The sequence below is a fragment of the Canis lupus genome, chromosome 26, assembly GCF_003254725.2.
Source record: "Canis lupus dingo isolate Sandy chromosome 26, ASM325472v2, whole genome shotgun sequence".
NCBI lineage: Eukaryota > Metazoa > Chordata > Mammalia > Carnivora > Canidae > Canis > Canis lupus.
The window spans coordinates 243,521-266,596 of record NC_064268.1 but is presented as its reverse complement, the minus strand read 5'-3'; the positions used below and the strand labels follow the sequence as shown (position 1 = coordinate 266,596).

The following is a 23,076-nucleotide window of genomic DNA, read 5'->3' as shown; positions in this document are numbered from 1 at the left end:
ATATGTCCATGGGGAGGAGAAAGTGTACTGCACATATAATTGATTATAGTATAAGCATAACATTTATATGCATTGGGAAACATTCATTTGACTTGCTTTATTGCAATATTCACTCTGGAAACAAACCTTCAGTTATCTCCGAGGTGTGCCTGTAATCAATGAGACAAAATTGACGAGATGCAGAGAGAGGTGACCTAGATATTGGGTGTTTTAGATAAGGATGTTGATGTAATTATGGTTAATATGTTAACATACAGGAGAGGATGGAAGAAAAAGGAAACTAGACAATTTCAGTTAGTAATTAGAATCTATAAAAAATAGTCAAATGGCTGTTGTAGAATTGAAGACACAGTACATGAAATAAAGAGTTTAACACATGGACTTAAGTTGAACACAGAACAATAGTAAACTGGAAGGCAAATCAACAAAAGTACTGAGTGGGGAGGTGAGGGAGAGAAGAAAAATATGCAAAGGTCTGAATGAGGACTCTGACTTTTGCTGTTCCATGTATAAAGCTCTTTTGTCCCTCCACTCTTTATCATGGAGGACTACCTTCCTTTCCTTCAGATTTCAGCTTAAATGTCATCTCATGGAGACCTTATCTTGAGTGCCTTATCTAACACAGGTGCTCCTATTCTTATTCTAGCATCTTGTTTTTTACCCCCTTGTATTTTGAATTTAGCCTAGAAGTCGATTTAGATGGTGTAATTTTTTTTTTAAAGATCTTATTTACTTGAGAGAGGGCAAGAGAGTGTGCACTAGTGAGCATGAGAAGGGGGGGATGTCCAGGGGAGAGGGAGAAGCAGACTCCTTGCTGAGCAGAGAGCTCGATGTGGGGTTCAACCCGAGAACCCTGAGATCATGACCTGAACCAAAGTGAATGCAGAGATCAATGGAACTAAGATTCAGAAATAAGCCCTCACTTATATGGCCAATTAATCTATGACAAAGGAGGGAATATACATTGGAGAAATGATAGTCTCCTCAATAAATGGTGTTGGGACAACTGGATAGCTACATGGAAAAGAATGAAACTGGGCCACTTTCTTATACTATAGGGAAGAATAAAATAAAAAATGTGAGACCTGAAATCTTAAAACTTCTAAAAGGAAACATAGGCAGAAATCTCTTGGCCATTGGCCTTGACAACATTTTTCTAGATTTGTCCTTTCAGGAAAGGGAAACAAAAGCAAAAATAGATTTTTGGGACTGCATCAAAATAAAAAGCTCTTAAACAGCAAAGAAAACCAACAAAATGAAAAGGCAACCTACTGAATGAGAGAAGATAGGTGCATTTGGTGTGTCCCAAAAAGTGGTTAATATCCACGATACATAAAGAACTTACTCAACTAGGAGGAGCTGGGTGACTCAGTCATTTGTGTCTGCCTTCAGCTTGGGTCATGATCTCAGGGTCCTGGGATCAAACCCTGCATTGGTATCCCTGCTCAGCGTGGAGTCTGCTTCTCCCTCTGCTTCTGCCTGCCTGTGTTCCTTTTTGGTGTTCTCCCTGTCTCTCTGCCAAGTAAATACAATCTTTTTTAAAAAATAAAAAAGGAAAAAAAATTAAAAAGGGGATCCCTGGGTCGTGCAGCGGTTTGGCGCCTGCCTTTGGCCCAGGGCGGGATCCTGGAGACCCGGGATGGAATCCCACGTCAGGCTCCCGGTGCATGGAGCCTGCTTCTCCCTCTGCCTATGTCTCTGCCTCTCTGTCTCTCTGTCTCTCTCTCTCTGTATGACTATCATAAATAAATTTTAAAAAATTTTAAAAAAGAATTTAAAAATAAATAAATAATAAAAAATAAAAAAGATTTATTTATTCATGAGAGGCACAGAAGGAGAGAGGCAGAGACTTAGGCAGAGGGAGAAGCAGGCTCCATGCAGGGAGCTCAATGTGGAACTCAATCCCAGAACTCCAGGATCATGCCCTGAACACCCTGAACTGAAGGCAATCGCTCAACCACTGAGCCACCCAGGCATCCCAATAAACTCTTCTTTAAAAAGAGAACTTGGGGATCCCTGGGTGGCTCAGAGGTTTAGCGCCTGCCTTTGGCCCAGGGCGCGATCCTGGAGTCCCGGGATCGAGTCCCACGTTGGGCTCCCGGCATGGAGCCTGCTTCTCCCTCCTCCTGTGTCTCTGCCTCTCTCTCTTTCTATGTCTATCATGAATAAATAAATAAATAAATCTTTAAAAAAATTAATAAAATAAAATGAGAACTTATTCAACTCAATAGCCCAAAAAGCTGAATAATTTAAGAATGGGCAGAGGACCTGAATACATGTTTTTCCAGAGATATATGGATGGTGGATGGCCAACAGACCAATGAAAAGATGCTCAGCATCACTAATCAGCAGGGAAATGCAAATCCAAATGAAATACCACCTTAAATTTGTTCAAAGACCTAGTATAAAAAAGACAAGAAATAACGAGTGTTGGCCAGGATGTGGAGAAAACTTTCATGCACTACTGGTGGTAATGCACATTGGTGTAACCACTGTGGTACACAGTATGGAAATTCCTTAAAAAATTAACAATAGAGGGCACCTTCATGCCTCAGTTAAGCATTTGAGTCTTGATTTTGGCTGAGGTCATGATCTCAGGATTGAAAGATTGAGTTGTGTGCGGAACCTGCTTAAGATTCTCTCCTTCTGGGCTCCTAGGTGGCTTGTGTGGGCATCGGACTCTTGATTTCAGCTCAGGTCATGATCTTAGGGTCGTGGGATTCAACCCAGTGTTGGGCTCCATGCTTAGTGGGGAGTTTGCTTTTCTCTCTGCCTCTGCCCTTCTCGTGCTCAAGCTTTCTCTTTCTCAAAATCTTAAAAAAAAAAAAAAAGATTCCTTCCCCCACCTCATAATGTGGGTGAGCATTCTGTCTTTCTCAAAACAAAAAACAATAGGGCGCCTGGGTGGCTAGTTCATTAAACCTTTGGCTTGGGTCATAATCCCAGGGTCCCAGAATCAAGCCCTGTGTCAGTCTCCTTCCCTGCTTGGTGGGAGGTCTGCATCTCTCTATCCCTCTGCCTCTCCTCCTGCTTGTGTTCTCTGCAAATAAAGTCTTAAAAAACCAAAACAATAGAAATACCAAATGATTCAGTAATTCTACTGGGTATCTACCCAAAGAACAAAAACACAAATTTGAAGATATACATGCACTCCCATGTTTAGCATTTGTAACAATAGCCAAAATATGGAAGCAGCCCAAGTGTCCATGGACTGATGACTGGAAAAAGATGTGATATATACACAGAATGGAATATTACTCAACCATAAAAAATAACATCTTGCCATTTGAAACAACATGGAAGTGCCTAGAAGTTATGCTACATGAAATAAGTCAGAGAAAGACAAATATATGGAATCTTAAAAAAAAAAGAAACAATCATAAATACAGAGAACAAATACAAGAACAGAATCATAAATACCATTGCTGGAAGGGAGTAGAGTGGAGGACATTGGCAAAATAGGTGAAGGGGATTAAGAGGTGCAAACTTCCAATTGTAAAATAAGTCACAGGGGTAAAACGTACATCGTTAGGGAATACAATCAATAATACTACAATAATGGGACGCCTGGGTGGTTCAGCAGTTGATTGCCTTCGGCTCAGGGTGTGATCCCATGATCTGGCATCAAGTCCCACTTTGGGCTCCTTGCTGGGAACCTGCTTCTCCCTCTGCCTGTGTCTCTGCCTCTTTCTTTGTGCATCTCTCATGAATAAAATCTTAAAAAAATAATACCATAATAATGTCTGGTGACAGATGTGATTATACTTATTGTGGTAAGCATAGCATAATGTATAGAATGGCAGAATCACTGTGCTATATACCTGAAACTAACAGAACATTGTATGTCGACTATACTTCAATAAAAGTTGTAATTCATAAGTAACTATGGATAATATATTGGTATCAATCTTCCCAGGATATTTTCTTTTTTATTTATTTTATTTAATTTATTTTTTTATTGGAGTTCAATTTGCCAACATATAGCATAACACCCAGTGCTAATCCGGCCAAGTGCCCCTCTCAGTGCCCATCACCCAGTCATCCCAACCCCCCACCCACCTCCCCTACCACTACCGCTTGTTCATTTCCCAGAGTTAGGTGTCTCTCATGTTTTGTCACCCTCACTGATATTTTTGCTCATTTTCTCTCCTTTCCCTTTATTCTCTTTCACTAATTTTTATATTCCCCAAATGAATGAGAACATATAATGTTTGTCCTTTTCCTATTATTTCACTCAGCATAATACCCTCCAGGTCCCTCTATGTCAAAGCAAATATTGGGCATTTGTCGTTTCTAACAGCTAATATTCCATTGTATATATAGACCACATCTTTATCCACTCATCTTTCCATGGACACCGAGGCTCCTTCCACAGTTTGGCTATTGTGGACATTGCTGCTATAAACATCGGGGTGCAGGTGTCCCGGCGTTTCATTGCATCTGAATCTTTGGGGTAAATCCCCAGTAGTGCAATTGCTGGGTCGTAGGGCAGATCTATATTTAACTCTTTGAGGAACCTCCACACAGTTTTCCAGAGTGGCTGCACCAGTTCACATTCCCACCAACAGTGCAAGAAGGTTCCCCTTTCTCCACATCTTCTCCAACATTTGTTGTTTCCTGTCTTGTTAATTTTCCCCATTCTCACTGGTGTGAGGTGGTATCTCATTGTGGTTTTGATTTGTATTTCCCTGATGGCAAGTGATGCAGAGCATTTTCTCATGTGCATGTTGGCCATGCCGATGTGTTCCTCTGTGAGATTTCTCTTCATGTCTTTTTGCCCATTTCATGATTGGATTGTTTGTTTCTTTGCTGTTGAGTTTAATAAGTTCTTTATAGATCTTGGATACTAGCCCTTTATCTGATACGTCATTTGTAAATATCTTCTCCGATTCTGTAGGTTGTCTTTGAGTTTTTTTGACTGTTGCCTTTGCTGTGCAGAAGCTTCTTACCTTGATGAAGTCCCAATAATTCATTTTTGCTTTTGTTTCTTTTGCCTTCATGGATGTATCTTGCAAGAAGTTGCTGTGGCCAAGTTCAAAAAGGGTGTTGCCTCTGTTCTCCTCTAGGATTTTGATGGAATCTTGTCTCACATTTAGATCTTTCATCCATTTTGAGTTTATATTTGTGTATGGTGTCAGAGAATGGTCTAGTTTCATTCTTCTGCATGTGGATGTCCAATTTTCCTAGCACCATTTATCGAAGAGACTGTCTTTTTTCCAGTGGATAATCTTTCCTGCCTTGTCAAATATTAGTTGACCATAAAGCTGAGGGTCCACTTCTGGATTCTCTATTCTGTTCCATTGATCAGTGTGTCTGTTTTTGTGCCAGTACCCACTGTCTTGATGACCACAGCTTTGTAGTACAACCTGAAATCTGGCATTGTGATGCCCCCAGCTATGGTTTTCTTTTTAAATATTCCCCTGGCTATTCGGGGTCTCTTCTGCTTCCACACAAATCTTAAGATGATTTGTTCCAACTCTCTAAAGAAAGTCCATGGTATTTTGATAGGGATTGCAGTAAATGTGTAAATTACCCTGGGTAACATTTTCACAATATTAATTCTTCCAATCCATGAGCATGGAATATTTTTCCTTCTCTTTGTGTCTTCCTCAATTTCTTTCAGAAGTGTTCTGTAGTTTTTAGGGTATAGATCCTTTACCTCTTTGGTGAGGTTTATTCCTAGGTATCTTATGCTTTTGGGTGCAATTGTAAATGGGATTGAGTCCTTAATTTCTCTTTCTTCAGTCTCATCGTTAATGTATAGAAATGCCACTGATTTCTGGGCATTGATTTTGTATCCTTCCAGGAAATTTTCAACGCATACACATACATACATATTTATAATATTTTAATAAAAACATGGTCATATTCTGATATTTGTAATTGTATTTGAAAATCCCAATATATGGCCAGCCCAGGTGGCTCAGCAGTTTAGCGCCGCCTTCCGCCCAGGGCGTGATCCTGGAGACCCGGGATGGAGTCCTACATCAGGCTCCCTGAATGGAGCCTGCTTCTCCCTCTGCCTGTGTCTCTGCCTCTCTCTCTATGTGTGTGTGTCTCAGGAATAAATAAATAAAACCTTAAAAAAAATCACAATATATTAAATACACCCCCACATCAATAAATCTGAAACTACATTTTATATAGTATAGTGACTGCATTATATTCTAATTTATGGACATAATTAGTTTTTAAAGACCAACCGGATGTTATTGGAAATTTAGGAATTTAGCAGTTTTTCACTGAAGCTTGAAACTGTGAGATGACTATACAAACTTCAATGAAGAGTTCTATCATAAAAGTTCAGAAAAAAATTGCTAGATTAAGGGCTATGAATATTCTCATTTTGCTTACCTGTCCCACAGAAAATCTGTATTAATTTGTGCTTCCATCAGTAACCTCAAGAAGAATGCTGCACCCTCACCAATGCTGGGGCATTTCACTCCTTTTGATACACAATGCAGTGGCACATAAACACTGACTGCAAAAAAAGTATGATTCAAGTCAGAGAAAAAGCAGGTATGAAGCTGTTGCACTAAAATCTGTGAGATATGCTAGGTAAGTCTGTGCCTGAGTCTGCAGCTGCTGCTGTGCCAAGATTTCAGTGGGCCAGTCAATACACAGATCCCTGAGGACCACGTAATGTATCTCCTTATGCAAGAAACACATGATTTTGGGATCATTTTCTATTTGCTGCCTGCTATGGTTGTGCCCTCCAGGACTGCTAACAGCTACGAAGAAAAGGAATAATTAGTTCCACAGTGTGTCTGCAGGCTCTCCTTTCCAAGGTATATGTGAATCCTTTTAGACCGAAGTATCCACCATCTTTTTAGAATGTGCTGAGATTTATCCTCCCTTTAGATTTTGTTTTCACTGGTCACAGCCCAAAGCTCAGCCCACCCCCAGTTCTGATCTTATTTTCTCTATCAGTACTATCACAATGCTCCTCGGTTCCTCACATTCCAGCCACAAACGCCCAATTCCTGCACTTCTGGGAATTGTTTCTATGGTGCCCTCTTAGAGTCCTCTGAATGATAAAGAAGCTCCTTTATGTCATCCTCAACTGCTTCCTTAACATTCCCTTCACTTCATTGCATTCATGCAAACTTGCCCAGTCCCTGGAAAAAACCTACTTGACAACAGTCACATCAAATGTAATCTGTTTTGGGAAGTCTGGGTGGCTCAGCGGTTGAGCACCTGCCTTCCGCCCAGAGTGTGATCCTGGAATCCCAGGAGTCCCACACTTGGCTCCCTGCATGGAGCCTGCTTCTCTATGTCTCTGCCTCTCTCACTGTCTCTCCTGAATAAATAAATAAAATCTTAAAAAAAAAAAGTCTGTGTGTTGCCATGCCCTCCATATCTATCAGTTGGGAAGTAGGATCAGTATCCTTCTTGTTCCCCAATATTGCTTCTAACAATTGCAGCCTTTGAGGCTCATGCCAGGTAATTGTATCACTTTGTCTCTCGTCTTTGTTACTATCTTCTATTCATTTAAACTTTGCTGTGTTTCCCACTGAAGCCCTGAAGTTAACATGGGCACTTCCACAGGCATAGAGATCTTCACCCAAACATCTGGCCAGTCTTTCACCCATCTTACTCTCAGCATACAACCTCACAATGTAACTTATATATGTATTTTATTGGCAGGAACAGGGAATACCTAATTTTGGCCATGGCAGTTGGGATAAGGAGCTTTGTAACTGGACGCATTACTATCTTTTTAAAGATTTATTTTTATTTATGATAGACATAGAGAGAGAGAGGCAGAGACACAGGCAGAGGGAGAAGCAGGCTCCATGCAGGGAGCCTGATGTGGGACTCAATCCCGGGGTTCAGGATCATGCCCTGGACTGTAGGCAGTGCTTAACCACTGAGCCACCTGGGCTGCCCCATTTCCGGGTTTTGTATTCTGTTCCACTGAGATAGGTCTATTTTTGTGGCAGTATCATAGTATTTTAATTACTATTGCTTTGTAATATAATCTGTAGTCTGGAATTGTTATGCCTCCAGATTTGCTTTTCTTTTTTCAAGGTTGCTTTGGCTATTCAGAGTTTTTTTGTGGTTCCATATAATTTTAGGATTGTTTGTTCTAGCTCTGTGAAAAATGCAATTGGTATTTTGATAGGGATTACATTCAATGTATAGATTGCTTTGGGTAGTATAGACAGTTTAACAATATTTGTTCTTCCAATTCACAAGAATGTCTTTGAGTCATCTTCAGTATCTGTCATCAGCGTTTTATAGTTTTGAGTACAGGCCTTTCACCTCTTTGATAGGTTTACACCCAGGTATCTTATTGTTGGTGCAATTGCATATGGGACCGATTCCTTAATTTCTCTTTTGTTGCTTCATTACTGGTGTATAGAAATGCAACAGATTTCTGTACATTGATTTTGTATCTTGAGACTTTACTGAATTCCTTCATCACTTTTAGCATTTTTTTGGGGGGGGGGTGGTCTCTTGTGTTTTCTACATAAAATATCATGTCTTCCTCAAAGAGTGATAATTCGGATGCCTTTCAACTTTTATTTTTTTTTAAGTAAGCTCTATGCCCCACATGGAGCTTGAACTCATGACCCTGAGATAAAGAATTGCAAACTTTAATTGAATGAGTCAGCCAGGCACCCCCGGATGTCTTTTATTTCTTTTTATTGTCTGATTGCTATGGCTAGGACTTCCAGTACTATGTTAAATAACCGCAGTAAGAGTAGACATCCCTGTCTTGTTCCTGACCATAGAAGGAAAGCTCTGGTTTTCCCCAATGAGAATGATATTAGCTATGGGGTTTTAATATATAGCCTTTACTATGTTGAGGTTATGTTCCCTCTAAACCTACTTTGTTGAGGTGTTTTGTTTTGTTTTTTAAATCATGAATGGATGCTGTACTTTGTCAAATGCTTTTCCTACACCTATAGAAATGATCATATGGTTCTTATTCTTTCTTTTATTAATGTATATCACGTTGGTTGATTTGAGAATATTGAACCACCCTTGCAGCCCAGGAAAATTCCATCTTGATGGTAATGAATGGTTTTTAAAAATGTATTGTTGGGTTTGGCCTGCTAGTATTTTATTGAAAATTTCTGCCTCAGGGATATTGGCCTGTAGGGTTTTGTTTTGTTTTTTTTTGTTTGTTTGTTTTGGCGTCTTTAACTGGTTTGGTATCAGGGTCATGCTGGGCTCATAGAATGAATCTGGACATTTTCCTTCCTTCAGAAAGTATGTCTTAAAAAAACCAAATAGCACTTTATAGTTTAGCTACTCCGCGGACAGCTAAATTAACTCAGACATAAGAAACAGGTAATTAAAACCAGCACACCTACTCCTCCTTTTTTTTGCTAGTGGAACAATCTTCTTATGGATAACCTTAATACTTTCATACTGTGTTCCAGACACCTCCAGCCCCTCTTAGGAACCTCGTGTTATTGACTCTCTTCTTATACCAGCATATTTAAGCTCTCCATAGTGGATGCATTACACTAGGATTTACACATGTTCTAGTTTCTCACTTAAGAGATTTATCCATTTATTTAAGAGAGGTAGAGCACACATATGAGCAGGGGGAAGAGGCAGAGGGAGTGAGTCCCAAGCAGACTCCATGCTAAGAGCAGAGCCCAACCCAGGGTCCAATCTCATGACCCAGAGATCATGACTTGAGCTGAAACCAAGAGTTAGTCAACCAAGTGAGCCACCCAGGTACCCCTAGTTTCTCATTGTTTTAAAAATCTTTTGCCTTGACCAAATCTCTGTTGCACTACCCTCTTTTTCATTTTAACTTGTCTATATTCAGTCTTACTTGTCTTTTATTGATTACTAAATGTATCCCAACCTACCATCATCCTCAACACATTATTTCCAACTAAGGTCAACAACATTCCTCATGTTGCTCTATGATATGTTCACTTTTTAAGACTTCATCTAATTTGACCTCTAAGTAGTATTTAAAAGAACTGACTTTACCTTCCTTCTTGAGACTAGTTTGTCTTGATTTGGCAAAGCTCCGCCTTTTTTGTTCTCTTATCTACCAAGACTCCTATTTTCAGCCTGTCTTTAAATAGACCAAGTGTCATAGTCAGTGGTAGACATTGTCTTTTCCTACCACCTGTTTTCCCCATGCAATCGTAGTCACCTACACAAGGCCTACTATAGTCTATCTACTGATGTTGCTAAAGTTGTATGTCCATCCTGGACACCTCCTGGGGTCCAGAACTGCAGCATATCAGCCAGTTCATCTGGATCTTTTACAACTCTATAAAGTTATCATGACCAAAACTGCAGCTACTGCCTCTTTGTTCCATCACAGGCTCCTCTACATTTTGTTTCTCAATAAATTCAGAGTTAAGCTGGTCAGTAATTGTAAGACCAAGTAGCAAAATCTCAAGGGCTTCTTTAAGCAACTAAAACTGGTAGCTTTCCCTCTTTCTGAAAACTCTCTGGATTTCTAATACTGAAATACTGTGATTTCCCTGCTTCTCTAATCACTTGGTTTTGAATACGGGCCCATCATTATCTCTAGCCTGAGCATAAAAGTTGTGTCAGCATTCTTCTTACATTCTTCCCTTTTCTATGTTAATTTCCAAATACATGCATCCAACTTAAAATACTTAACTCTATATACCTCTGTGGACTTTTTCTTTTTAAAAACCAAAATTACTATGTTAACTATAAGCATTTGCTTTTAAAACCAATAAGCTTACTTTTATCACATAGAAGTAACCAGATACAAGTAGTATAGTGCTGGTACAGCTATTTAGAGGTCTCTGAGGAACCAGGATCTCCTTCTATACCTCCTTCGGCCATGGTTGTCGTTCTCACGGTCACAAACAGCTCCTTCAGCTCTAAGAGAAAAGAGTGTGGGAAGGCAGAAAGGTAAAGTGTAAAAGGCAAAGAGAAAAAACCAGTTAGGCCTGTTTCCAGTGATACTACCTTTGATTAATCAGGAATGAGGAATATGGCTATACTTGACTGCAAGGAGACTGAATGGAGTTTTGTAACTGGACATTATTGCTATTGTGATCTAAAATAGGATTCTCAGGCAGCCCAGGTGGCTTAGCAGTTTAGCGCCGCCTTCAGCCCAGGGTGTGATCCTGGAGACCCGGGATCGAGTCCTGCATCAGGCTTGCTGCATGGAGCCTGTTTCTCCTCTGCCTGTGTCTTTCCTCTCTCTCTGTCTCTCTCATGAATAAATACATAAAATCTTTTTAAAAAATAAAATAAAAAATAAAATAGGATTGTCAGTAGGGAAGGATGAGCTGGATGTGTGACCGCCTACTAACAGTATCTTCCACAAGAGGCTAGAAAGCAACTCCCAAAAAAATACTAGTAAAGTAACATATACTGTAGATATTCTAAACATAATGCAATTAACTTAGAAATCAATAATAGGAGGGGTGTCTGGGTGGCTCAGGGTGTTGGACATCTGACTCTCGATTTTGGGTTAGGTTGTGATCTTGGGGTTGACCCCATATTGTGCTCCACACTCAGCAGGGAGTCTGCTTGGGATTCTCTCTCCCTCTTCCCAGTTTCTACCTCTTCCCCCTCCCCCTCTCTCAAATGAATAAATCTTTTTAATTTACTTTTATTTATTTTTAAAATATTTTATTTATTCATGAAAGACACACAGAGAGAGAAAGGCAGAGACACAGGCAGAGGGAGAAGCAGGCTCCACGCAGGAAGCCTAATGTGGGACTCAACCCTGGGACCTCAGGACTACACCCTGAGCCAAAGGCAAACGCTCACCCGCTGAGCTATCCAGGTGTCCTTAATAAATCTTTTGTTTTAAATAAATCTTTTTTTAAATAAAGAAATTTATAATAAGAAAATAGCTGCAAACATTAACTCATTTTAAAAGTATATAATTCTATGCAGCTCCCAGAGCAGCGATTTGGGCAGCAACCAAAATAGTGCAGATGAGAACAAAAGGCAAAAGAAATGTAGTTTAAATTAAATCTTGCAGCTTGCAACCCACTGATACCTGAAATATGCAGAGCATGACATTCTGCAAGGAGTTCATGGCTGCCTTAATTCCTTCATGTTTATATTTCATTAAAGACTCAAAGTAACCTTATCTTGAAAACAGCCAAATCTTCAAGGTCCTATAAGACCCTGCATGCTTGCAGAAATTCCTTAGAAATCTACATTATGTCTACCACCTCTCCTTCCACAAAATTTAAAATATGTAATCAGTCACCCCTCTCACTTGTAGGTGCAGCTCTTTCTGCCCCCAGGTCCTGTCCCTGTACTATAATAAAATCACTTTTTGCATCAAAAAACCCCCCAAACATATAATTCTAAAGAGCTATAGACTCATTAAATCATAATAAATTTGATACAACATTTAGTATTAAAATAAACACAGACCAAAATGTATTACATAGCTAAAGAAGTGATTAGAGAACTATAGTCTTAAAATGGTTATTTTGGACAATAAAACCTGAAATAATGAGTTGGAGTCCAGCTTAAGACAATTAGTAAAGCAATTCCATACCTATTCATAGAGTTACTCTTCCAGTATGAATTCTCTTGTTTATAAGTGAAAGTCTCTGACTGAAGACTTTCCCACATTTTCTCCAGTGTGAGTTCTCACGTGTCTCCTAAGAGAAGAGGAAACATTGATGGTTTTCCTACATTCCTTACATTGATTGGGTTTCTCTCCATTATGTATTCTCACTTTCTAAGATATGAGAGAACACTAAAAACTTTCCCATAGCCATTGCATTTGTAGAGATTCTCTCGAGTGTGTATTTTCTTGTGAACTTTAAGGTGTGAGCTTGTAGTAAAGGCTTTTCCACAATCATCACAGTCATAGAGATGCTCTCCAGTATGTATTCTCTTGTGCAATATGAGGTAAGAACTTGTGCCAAAGGATTTTCCACAATGATTATACTCATAAGGTTTTTCTCCAGTGTGAGTTCTCACATGAATCCTTAGAGCTGTTTTTTGACAGAAAGCACTTCCACACTGATTACATTCATAGGGTTTCTCACCAGTGTGAGTTCTTACGTGTCTCCTTTGGGTTGAAGAATCGTTGAAGACTTTCCCATATTCTTTACATTCATATTGTTTTTTTGCCCATGTGACATTTCTTATGCAAAGTAAGATTACAAAGTCTTTTGAAGGCTTTCCCACATTGATTACATTCATGACATTTCTCTCCATTAGGAATTTGCTCCTGTTGCCTATGGAATGGATGACAAAAAGTCAGGCATTTATTACATTCATAGGGATCCTCCACCATATGAAAATTGTTATATATAGGAAGCATATCAGTATGTTTGATGTGTACACCATGTTTGAAGCATGCATGCTCATTTTGTGCTGTTTGAGTTTTTTCAAGATGCCACAGAGCTTTATCATATTTATGACTTTATTTTTATTTTATTTTATTTTATTTTAAGTTTTGTTTATTTATGATAGTCACAGAGAGAGAGAGCGAGAGAGGCAGAGACACAGGCAGAGGGAGAAGCAGGCTCCATGCACTGGGAGCCCGACGTGGGATTCGATCCTGGGTCTCCAGGATCGCGCCCTGGGCCAAAGGCAGGCGCCAAACCGCTGCGCCACCCAGGGATCCCTATTTATGACTTTAACAGAGAAACTTACACAGTTTCTCTAGTAATTGTTTACAACTGAATTATGTTCCAAACTCTCAATATTTAAGTAACTTTTATGGCAATGTTTACTGGTGGAAACTCTCTTTGAAAAAGCAAGTTTTGACCCAAGTTAAGAATTTTCCTGTAATTGAAATGCAAATCAAAACCACAATGAGATACCACCTCACACCTGTGAGAATGGGGAAAATTAACAAGGCAGGAAACCACAAATGTTGGAGAGGATGTGGAGAAAAAGGAACCCTCTTACACTGTTGGTGGGAATGTGAAATGGTGCAGCCACTCTGGAAAACTGTGTGGAGGTTCCTCAAAGAGTTAAAAATAGACCTGCCCTAAGACCCAGCAATTGCACTGTTGGGGATTTACCCCAAAGATTCAGATGCAATGAAATGCCGGGACACCTGCACCCCGATGTTTCTAGCAGCAATGTCCACAATAGCCAAAATGTGGAAGGAGCCTCGGTGTCCATCGAAAGATGAATGGATAAAGAAGATGTGGTTTATGTATACAATGGAATATTACTCAGCCATTACAAACGACAAATACCCACCATTTGCTTCAACGTGGATGGAACTGGAGGGTATTATGCTGAGTGAAATAAGTAATCGGAGAAGGACAAACATTATATGTTCTCATTCATTTGGGGAATATAAATAATAGTGAAAGGGAATATAAGGGAAGGGAGAAGAAATGTGTGGGAAATATCAGAAAGGGAGACAGAACATAAAGACTCCTAACCTTGGGAAACAAACTAGGGGTGGTGGAAGGGGAGGAGGTCGGGGGGTGGGGGTGAATGGGTGATGGGCACTGAGGGGGGCACTTGACAGGATGAGCACTGGGTGTTATTCTGTATGTTGGTAAATTGAACACCAATAGAAAATAAATTTATTATAAAAAAATTTAAAAAATGGTAAGGAACTCTAAAAATAAAAATAAAATGCTAAAGAACTCTTAAAAAAAAAAAGAATTTTCCTGTAATTGATGATGGTCATAGAATCTTTCCTGAGATGCTGTTTTCTTTTGGGCCATTTGCTTCAAGTTTCTCTCTAGGATCTTTTGCTCTTCCTGATCTTTACTTAATGTGGAGGACCAATCATGCATTATGAATCTTATCATTTTCACTCCATTGTATAATTTTTCCCTAAAATATTCTGCTTAGAAGTCAATTCTTTGGGATCCCTGGGTGGTTTAGTGGTTTAGCGCCTGCCTTTGGCTCAGGGCATGATCCTGGGGTCCTGGAATCAAGTCCTGCATCGGGTTCCCTCCATGGAGCCTACTTCTCCTTCTGCCTGTGTCTCTGCCTCTCTCTCTCTCTGTTTCTCATGAATAAGTAATAATAATAAAAAAGAAGTCTATTCTTTCGTTTTAAGTTGAATCTCCCAGTCTGGATAGGTGCCTTGGAGAACTCTCCTTTTCATAGTTCTTACCTCTTTTTGACCCAATAGGGAGATCACAATAGTCTTCCATAACTGGTGTTCCACGGAGGTGAGATTTATATAGTTTTCCAACACCACATCTCTGTAAATTCTTCTCTGACTAGAATCAAGCATCATCCACTCCTCCTGGGTGAACTCCACAGCCACATCTGTAAAGGTCACTGGTCCCTATAACCGGATTGCTGGAAATCCAGCCACCATCCTCTCTTCCTTAGTATTTATCATGTAGGAACAGGGAGGGTCTTGTGTTAGCAGAGCCCATATGAGACATAGGTCAATGGCTGCCATCTTGAAAGTCTGAAAGTAATATCTGCCTGCATAGTAGGGTAGAAACTTCAGGATATTTCTTTTTCCTGTTTCTCTGATCCACTCAGGGCATGAATGTATTTCACTGGGTGTCCTCCCTGTAGCCAAAGAGGCATGTTCAGGTAAAAGATGAAAGGTGGAAACAGGGCCCTATTGTTGGCAAGGTAAAAAGAAAAATCATAGACCCTCCCCACTACTCCCAGCAAGGTTTGGCCAGCTTAAAATCTTTACTGGGATTTGTAGTCACATGCAATATAGTCATCCTTGGCCCTCTTCTAGAACTGTCATCTTGGTTATTTATAGTAGCTTCTCCTGCAGACTACTGTTCAGACTGTGTGAAAGGAGCATGCATTATTAAAAGAAAAAAGATTAAAGCTAAAGAATCAGTTCAAAGAGGCAGGTTGTTTAAACTTTGTGCATACTTTGCTACCTTTTTAGTTAACTTTTGGAATGGAAAAACAATTTTCCCATGAAACACAATTATTTTACATATGCTTACTTTCCTATATATAACTTGATGTTTCTCAGAATAACCTCATACATGATTAACAGCACTGTTGATTTAGCTGCTACTCAGGAATTTTATTGGAGGTGTTAAGGTGTTAAGGAGAGAATGTGACTTTGAAACAAATGTTCATTTGATTACCTCCAACTCAATCTCTCTTCCCAGAGCCCATATTTGGTATTGAGTGAGATCAACAAAGAAGCATGATCCATGACCCAAACTTTGAGAGTGAGGTCTTAATAAGATGGTACAATACTTTCCTAAGCTAGGTGATTTTTTATGCTGAATTTTTTTTACAGGTTTTTTTTTTTTTTACAGGTGTTACTTTTTGAAGATTAGATCATAACCTTTGAATGTGAGCCCTCTATCTTAATACTAGAGTTCAGTTTTAATGGACAAAAATCACAGAATTGGCATTTAATTGAGACAAATATCTTTGATAGGTAGATTCTATGTCCTTGAACCAGAAGTGTATATAAGTCTGTAACTTCAGTGTAAACTATATAGAAATAGATTCTGTTGGATTTGTTCATTGCTGTACCTAGGACATTTCCCAGCACATGGCAGGACTCAACAAATATTTATCAAATAAGCTGTATGGGGTCAGCCCCGGTGGCTCAGTGGTTTAGCACCACCTTCAGTCCAGGGCATGATCCTGGAGATCCAGGATGGATCTGCATGGAGCCTGCTTCTCCCTCTCCCTGTGTCTCTGCCCCACCCCTCTGTGTGTGTCTCTTATGAATAAATAAATAAGTATTTAAAAATAAGCTGAATGAGTCTATGGCAATTAAGCTTTTGTGATGAGGGTCACTTCCTCCATATCACAAGGGAAAAAATTAGAATATTATGCTTCCTCTTCAAAAAGGAACTTAACTCTGCCTTCTGGTTAAGGCTTTTTAAGCTAACAATAATACTCTGGACTTGTTCCTTAATTCCTCAAGTTTTATTTCTTTTCTAGTTACAGAACTAATTAGAAAAATGAAACAATGTTAGGGACAAACAGGAAAAACTATCTGAATAAGTGGAGGGATTCATCATGATCATGGATGGAAAGATTCAATATCATAAAGATTTCAATTTTTCTCTAACTAGAATTGCATTGGATTTTCATTAATCTATATATTCAATAGGGATTTCTTGAAATGACAAATTGTTTAACGTTTTATAGGAAAATGAAGGTACATGAATAACAAGGCAATTATTAAAATAGTGCTTTGCCCTACTATATTTAAAAATGCATTATAAATATCTACTAACTTAGATGATAATGGGGCAACAATAAAAAGTAAAATAAGTTCAGAAAAAGACTAATGTGTTGCTAGACATTTAATATATGATAAAGGCAGACTATGAATCGCTGGGGGGAAAGAAGGTACTAGTTATTAAATGGTATCAATATAACTGACTTTGTGAAAAGCATAAATTCTACTTCACACATTCCCATTCGCAGATGGATCAAGGACATAAATATGTAATAGGAATTCTAGAAGAGGAGGACAGAGGAAATATAAAGGAAGCAAAATTAGTGAGAAGGTTTTTCTTAACTCAAGCTGAAAAAAAGATAAGTCCTTCACCTGCAAGTGTATGTACCACATGCTACATTGAGGAAATTTTAGAAATCCACTGGATACACTGAATGCAGGGTGTAGAGTGTCAGGGATGATGAGTACAATTTTAAAGTTACTGGAAAGAGGGGATCTCTGGGTGGCTCGGCGGTTTGGAGCCTGCCTTTGGCCCAGGGCATGATCCTGGAGTCCCGGGATCGAGTCCCGCATCGCCCTCCCTGCATGGAGCCTGCTTTTCCCTCTGCCTGTGTCTCTGCCTCTCTGTGTCTCCCATGAATAAAGTAAAATCTTAAAAAAAAAAAGATACCTAAAACTGCATGAGACTTATTTGGGTCAAATAATTAAAAAAAAAAAAAAAACCCACACTTACGAAGTAACAGAAAAATGTGAACACTGCCTATACATTTGATATTTGAGAAATACTGCTAATTTTTAAATGTGATAATATACTTATGATTTTTAAAAGAGTTCTTACTGCAGACAGATTCTGAGATATTTACAATATATCATGTAAAATATCTGCTTCAAAATAGTGATGGATACAAGGGTGTTCATTATACTTTTTTTATGATACTTTATTGTGCTTTGAAAATTTCATATAAATCTAAAAACCATCTGAGATATTTCATTCATAAAATATGAATAGGATGTATGACTTTTTTTTTTTACATATACTAACCACAAAATAAGAGATCTTAGGAAATTTAAAAGTATAACAAAAAGTTAAAAAAAAAAAAAAAGCCTTAAAGATAAAGCTGAGGAACTCTTCCAGAAAGCAGAACTCCCAAAAGAGATAAGCAATGAGACAAAAAATGTAAGAAAATTATATGATCAATTTCAAAGTTCAACACCAGATTATTCAGAGTTTCAGAGAGAAAAAACTGAAGAGTGAATCAAACATAGCAGAAATTCCTTAAAATAGTGAAATGCTTAAGGACTGACCCATCAAAACAGGCAGTTTCTTTTTTAAGGTTTTATTCATTTGAGAGAGACAGCACAAATGGGGGTGGGGGGAAAAGTAGTAGAGGGAGAGGGAGAAGCCGACTTCTCACTGAGCAGCGAGCCTGATATGGGGCTCAATATCAGGACCCTGAGATCATGACCTGAGCCAAAGTCAGATGCTTCACTGACTGAGTCACCCAGGTGTCCCCAAACGGGCAATTTCTCAAAAGATTGGAACTAAACATATCACCATGAAAGTTTTGAATATCAAAAATAAACTGATGAATCTAGAAGTTCCAAGAGATGATAAATAGGTTACATACTAAAGAACAGTAACAGGTGTAGAACAGGACTTCTCAAAGCTAACACTGCTTCATTTCTATCTATCTTTGCCCACTTTCAAAATTCTGAGAGAAGCAAGTTCTTACTTCCACTTCCTGAGTGGTGCTGTAAGAAGCAACAACCTCCTCTCTTCTGCTCTGCCATCTGCTCACCAGCCACAAAGCAGCAACCATATGCAAATGCATTTCCATCCAGGCTGGTGTCCAGATTGGCAATGCCTGTTGGGAGCTCTATTGCCTGGAACAGAGAATCCAGCCCAATGGTCAAATGCCAAGTGACAAGACTACTGGGGGAGATGACTCCTTCAACGCCTCCTTCAGTGAGATGGGTGCTGGCAAGCATGTGCCCAGGGCAATGTTTGTAGACCTACAGTCATTGATGAAGTTCACACTGGCACTGACTGCCAGCTCTTCCACCCTGAGCAGCTCATCACAGGCAAGGAAGATGCTACCAATAACTATGCCTGTAGCAAGGGGATCACTAATCTTGTCTTGGACTGAACTCAGAAACTGGCTGACCTTTGCACAGGTTTTTAGGGTTTCTGGGTTTCCTTTTTTTTTTTTTCTCATGTGTCAGTACTTTTATCTATTTATTTTTGTGTGTCAGTACTTTTAATGTTGTATACATCAAATTATAGTAAAGAGATGACTATAAACAAAATGCAGCCCCTCTATTTTCATTAACAGCACAATAGATTACAGTAAACCGAGTTTATATTCGTGGTTTTCCCATTCGTTCACTTTGTGACGGGTCATTAAGAATATCTTCAAATCCAATAGTCTCATCATTACCCCTCAAAATATCCAGTGAAAGGTTTGAGCTTGGAAGAAATGGAAGACACCGAACCCGCTGCACTGCCTTGAATTCTATTTGTAATTTTAGTGGAACAAACAGACCCTGGATGTTTCTTAGTGTAGAAAATTTCATTTTATCTTGGTTGAGCTGGAAATTTTTTTCTGATAATTCAAGAAGATGACTGGGCAAAAGTTCATTTTTCACACAAGGGAGACCTTGTCAAAGATCATGCTGTTCAAAAGGTCAACCTGCTGAAAGTTCAGTAACTGGAATACTGTCCTTCAGCTGAGATCCAAGTCCTCTGGCATCTTCATCTTCACTTGCGGCTGTGAATAGCCACTCGGCCCTATTACCATCCGGTTTTCCAGTTTTAGAGGGGGAAGTGGTTCCAGGTTCACCTCTCTGCTGATGCAATCTGTCGATTAAGGCAATAAGTTCAAGGTACCCAGCTCCCAAGATTCCACAGCTGTAGCTGAGCTCTACAACTCCATCCTCACTACCCACATCACCCTGAGAACGGACTGTGCCTTCATGGCAGATGACGCCATCTATGACATTTGTCCCAGCAACCTCGATACCTAATGCCTGCCTGCCCCACCTATGCTAACCTCAATAGGTGGATGGGTCAAATACTGTCCTCCATCACTGCTTCTCTCAGCTTTGATGGAGCCCCGAATGTTCATCTGACAGAATACTAGACCAACCTGGTGCCCTACTCCTGCATACACTTTCTTCTGGGCACATATGGTCCTGTCATCTCTGCTGAGAAAGCCTACCATGAACAGCATTTTTTTTTAAAGATCTTATTTATTTATTCATGAGAGACAGAGAGAGAAAGAGAGAAGAGAGAGAGAGAGAGAGAGAGAGGCAGAGACACAGGCAGAGAGAGAAGCAGGCTCCATTCACAGAACCTGATGTGGGACTCATTCCCGGGGCTCCAGGATCATGCCCTGGGTCTAAGGCAGATGCTCAACCGCTGAGCCACCTAGGCGTTCCCATGAACAGCTTTTTATAGCAGAGATCATCAATGCATGCTTTGAGCCACTCAACTAGATTGTGAAACGGGATCCTCGCCATGGCAAATACAGTTTGCTGCTTGTACCAATGGCAACGTGGTTCCCAAAGATGTCAGTGCTGCTACTGCCACCGAGACCAAGCATACCATCCAATTTGTAGACTGGCACCCCACTGGCTTCACAGTTGGCATTAATTACCAGCCTCCCACTGTGGTACCTGGTGGAGACCTGGACAAAGTACAGCGAGCTCTGTGCATGCTGAGCAACACCATCACTCAGCCATTGCTGAGGCCTAGACTCACCTGGACCATAAGTCTGACCTAATGTATGCTAAGCATGCTTTATTCACTGGTATGTAAATGGGGGCATGGCAGAAGGAGAGTTTTCTGAAGCCTGTGAGGACATGGCTGCCCTTGAGAAGTATTATGGGGCGGTTGATGGAGATTCTGTTGAAGAAAGTAAAAAAGAAGCAGAGAAATACCATAGTTAAAAATGTCACAAAGGTGGAGTGCCTATGTGGCTCAGTCAGTTAAGTGTCTGACTCTTGATTTCAGCTCAGGTCATGATCTCAGGGTCGTGGGATGGAGTGAGTGCCAGGTCAGACTCTGTCCTCAGTGGGGAGTGTGCTTCTCTCCCTCCCCTACTCTCTCTCAAAAAGAGAGAAATATCAGGGGTGCCTGGGTGGTGCACTGGGTAAGCATCCTACTCTTGCTTTGGTCTCAGGTCATGATCTCAGGCTTGTGAGATCAATCTCTGCGTCAGTCTCCATGCTCAGTGTGCAAAGTCTGCTTAGATTCTCTCTCTCTGTCCTCCCTGACTCCCTGAAAAATAAATAGTTTAAAAAATAGATAAATGTATCTCTTAAAAATGTCATAAAGCGGCTGCTTTTTACAGGGAAGCTTATTCTGTTTTAAACATTGAACAGCTGTGCTCTTGGGTGCCTGGCCAGCTCAGTCAGTGAGGTGTGTGACTCTTGGTCTTGGGGTTGTAAGTCTGAGCCCCATGTTGGGAGTAGAGATTACTTTACAAATCTTTAAAAATAAAATTAAACTAAAAAAGAAAAGCAGTGCTCTGATCAGTTAATTTCATGTACAATTACTGACCTATGCTTTAAAACATGCTTGTAACAAACCCAAGCTGTCCATTTGTCTGATGGGTTTGGGTAAACTATTCCCTGTTTCAAATGAAAAAAAAATTCTGAGTGAAAGTAATTTCCTAACCAGGACTTCCATAGTAAGCCAAAAATCCATTCAAATATTAGGACAAGAAAACGTATTCTGTAGCATAAACAGCCTTCATAGCTCGTTACTTAGGAAAATAATAGGATTATAATTTACTACAAAGGAAAAAAAAAAAAAGAAGCAGCAGCCTCTAGGAAACAAGAGATTCAACACAGTGATGAGGGAATAAATGAGGGCAGAGGGAAGTCTCACTGTGCCAGTGTGAGGAAGACCCAGAGGGGATCTGATCTGTCTGGATTGTAGGGGAATGGAAGGCTCTTATGGATACAGGTCAGGAAAGGAGAAAAGTATTAAGACCATAGGACAGTTTTGACTTGGAGGAAAACAGAATTGAGAAGCATTTCACATAGGCTTACGGAAAACAAAGAAAATGAATAAAAAAGGCAATTACTTAAAACAAGAGCTGAATTTATACCAGAAAGAAGCTTACTGGGATGCCTGGGTGGCTCAGTGGTTGAGTAATCTGCCTTTGGCTCAGGGTGTGATCCCAGGGTCCCGAGATCGAGTCCTGCATCGGGCTCCCTGCATGGAGCCTGCTTCTCCCTCTGCCTGTGTCTCTGCCTCTCTCTCTCTGTGTCTCTCATGAATAAATAAATAAAATCTTAAAAAAAATAAAATGAAAGAGAAAAAAATCATAACCAGGACACAATCAGATACAGTCACAAAATCAGCAGAAATTAATATCAAATACATACGTAGTGTTCAAACTTTTGTGTTATCACATTTTTTAAAGCAACTTCTTTGACCTAGGGTCGAAACAAGGTTCGTACGACGTCAAGTCCTAGAGAATGGAGCTCGGGTGCTGGGATGGCTCCTCGCGGTCCCGCAGGACGCCCCCCGGAACGCCTCCGCTTCTTCCCCGCACTTCCGTCCTGCCTGTCTGCAGAGCGGCGAGGGGATGGGGGGGCTGGGCACCAGGAGGAACGCTCCCCACTCCCGTCTGAGTCCTGTCTCTCCACGCCCTAGGAGGAAAGAGCAACCGCAATTCCCCTGCTCGGAGGCCCCAAAAAGCCCAGTCACAGAGACCACATTTCCCAGGATGCCCCGCGCCGCTCAGGGACGCTCCCCGGAGGGATTCTGGGCTGGCGCCGCCGCTGCGCTCTCTGCAGGAGGGGCGGCGGCTCGTGCGCGCGTGGACGGAGGCGGGGGCCGGAAAGGAGCGCCAGTATATAGGACAAACCAGAGCCTTAGCGCGTGCGCGCGTGCGCTCACGAGGGGCGGGGGCGGGGGCGGGGGCGGGGGCGGGGCGTGCGTGGGGGAAGCACTGGGGCCGTGGCGCGGGCGCACGTGAGGGGGCGGGGCGGGGCGTGTGTGGGACGGG

At 40.5% G+C, this 23,076-nt stretch overlaps 1 long non-coding RNA gene and 1 pseudogene across 2 annotated transcripts in view; both read right to left on the bottom strand.

Moving 5' to 3' along the window:
* The window catches only part of LOC112676375 (uncharacterized), a 35,953-nt gene extending 13,020 nt beyond the window's left edge, over positions 1-22,933 (bottom strand). The window contains exons 1-4 of one of the 2 annotated variants that reach the window (XR_004809539.2): positions 22,451-22,933; positions 12,488-12,593; positions 10,698-10,838; positions 6,355-6,481 (exon numbers count right to left, since the gene is read on the bottom strand). This is a non-coding gene — a long non-coding RNA (uncharacterized LOC112676375). Of the gene's footprint in view, positions 1-6,354; positions 6,482-10,697; positions 10,839-12,487; positions 12,594-13,002; positions 14,225-22,450 lie in introns of those variants that run through there. The other variant, XR_003146459.3, reaches the window with a different exon arrangement.
* LOC112676350 (proteasome maturation protein-like) lies at positions 17,793-22,176 on the bottom strand (annotated as a pseudogene).
* Positions 22,934-23,076: the final 143 nt, after the last annotated feature.